The 2,321-nt window shown below is 46.1% G+C and overlaps 1 protein-coding gene across 16 annotated transcripts in view; it reads left to right on the top strand.

Annotated features, from left to right (window-relative positions):
• Cacna1b (calcium voltage-gated channel subunit alpha1 B) overlaps positions 1-2,321 on the top strand; it is a 174,868-nt gene that overhangs the window by 27,600 nt on the left and 144,947 nt on the right. The gene's annotated exons all lie outside the window — the stretch shown is intronic.

The raw sequence follows: 2,321 nt of genomic DNA, 5'->3' as shown, positions 1-2,321 counted from the left end.
TTATCGTCTGGCGGTCTCTATAGTGATAAGGGTCTCTTCCTATAGAACTAATCGTTATCGTCTGGCGGTCTCTATAGTGATAAGGGTCTCTTCCTTTTCTCATTTGTACGTCTTCTCTACTGGTAAGTTCTACATCTCTGCATATTTCATGATGGCTGTTTTCACTTACAGATTAATGATTTTCTTAATCCTATGTCACAGGGCTGATCTGGGGGTGCTTCCTTCAGTGTTTGCTTATGTGAGACAGACTTTATTTCTTCATTTCTGAAGGTAGCTCTGCTGGGTACAATCTGCGTAGCTCAGAATTCCCTTTTAGCACTTTAAATGTATCCTGTGATCTGTCTGCCGCCAAGGTTTGTCCCAAGACATCTACCATAGTGTAATGGGAGTCCTATATATGTAACTCTTTGGTATGGGATTGGAGAATTCTCTTCTGGTCTTTATCCTTTGACTGTTAGGTTCTGATGTGTCTTGGAGAGAGATTCAAGTTTCACTAGGCCTATGGTTTCATGACTCCATATGCCCCATCTTTTTCTAAGTAGGACACATTTCAGCTATTATTTTGTTATGTGCTCCTGGGCCTCACGGTGTCTTTCTCCCTGGAGCTTCCATGTGCACGTTTTCCTTTGTAGGCTTCATAAGCTTTGCTCATTCTTCTTGGTCTTGCCAGAACTTTCTACTCCTATTTACCCCAGTTTGTGTAGCCATCATCAACTTCATTCATTATTCATTATTTCCTTCATTAACTTCTTCAGCATCAGGTATTCTGTTTGATTCCTGCTTGACCGTTGGGCTGGTTGTGGGTGTCTAAAAGTGCTACAAGCCAGTGGCTTTGTGTTGGCTTGTCTGAAGGCAGGACCATTCCCTGGCTAGTTGTTGAGCTGGGCTTGGGTATATCTGATTGCTTCTGGCTGGCTGACTATAGCAGGGTGTGTGGTAGGATTGCCATGTATCTAATTGTAGGGCTAGGCTTGGGTATGTGTAGGCTCACATAGCAGTGTGTTGTTCTCTTCAGAGGGAGGAGGTGAGGCTCCTGTCTGGCTCCTTGTCAGGGGCAGTACATTGGGTGTCCTGGGCTATTGGCTGTGCATGCTTCCTTTTTGTGCAAGTTGGCCTGTATCTGAGAGGTGGGGGGCAGCATGAGCTTAGATGCCAAGTCTCAGAGTTTCTTCTAACTCGATGCTCTGAGCAGCTCTTGGATCATGGTGTCACAGCCATTTCTATGTACATGATGGAATAAGGGTAGAGTCTGAGAAGTGAAAATCACCATGGTAACTATCCCAGGATCAGATATACTCAAGTACTGGACCCAGTTTCAAAGTGATGTGGAACTATCTCAGCTTAGGTCACTGGGAAGAGTGGACTACTGCTCTGGTAGTAATGCCATATGAACTCTGTGTTCAGGGTCTGTGAGGACTGCAGGAGGCTCCTGTGTAGTCACTTGCAACAGCAGCACTGAACAAGCTATTCCAATCAGATCACAGGGCAGGGCGCCTTACTTCCCTCTCTATAGGGTGTTACTGGTTTTTATGCTTAGTTAATTAAAAATATTGGTCTCCAAGGCTAGAAAACCTCACTAGTTCATGGCTAGTCAGAAGGACAGCTTTCCCTGAGCTTTCTACTCGTGACCCCTGGAAGCCAGGCAGCAGGGAAAAAGGACCAGACATAGCTTATTTACTTCTTGTTGCTGTGATATATACAAGGACAGAAACATCTATGGAAGGGCGCTTCCACAGGATGCTCATGGTTCACTCCATGGTGATGTTCTCCTGAGTCTCTGAATCCACCTTCCATTCCCTATTCCCATGAAATAGCATGAAGAAGGGGGATGGAAGGTGTGGCTCAGGCGTCCTTCAGAATCCAGTCTCCCTCTACTGCCCCACATTGCCATCTTTTACAGAGCAGCAGGAGGTACAGTTAGGGTTGATTTGGGAATATGGTTCCACCATGGACTCAGTTGGAGTAGGCATACCTGCTACTTAGATGATGGGTTAAGTGCCCACTTAGATGACGTCTTCCATCTAGGGGCAGCATACAAATGAAGTTCTTGTCAGTACTCCTTCAGGAGTCAGATCTGTCCCCCTTGCCTGGCTGTGACCTGCTCTCTGGCTCACAGTTGGGTGGTAGGGGAAATAGTAAAGCAAGTAAAGATCAATCACTTGGGAGAAATGGTAAACAGGTGGTGGAGTGGGTGTTTCTCAGAGACTCACACAGGTGCTGGAGTGGGTGTTGTTTCTCAGAGACTCACACAGGTGCTGGAGTGAGTGTTGTTTCTCAGAGACTCACACAGGTGCTGGAGTGAGTGTTGTTTCTCAGAGACT

The sequence above is a fragment of the Mus pahari genome, chromosome 3 (genome assembly GCF_900095145.1).
Source record: "Mus pahari chromosome 3, PAHARI_EIJ_v1.1, whole genome shotgun sequence".
NCBI lineage: Eukaryota > Metazoa > Chordata > Mammalia > Rodentia > Muridae > Mus > Mus pahari.
Note: the sequence above shows the minus strand (reverse complement) of the source record. Positions and strands in the feature narration are given on the sequence as shown.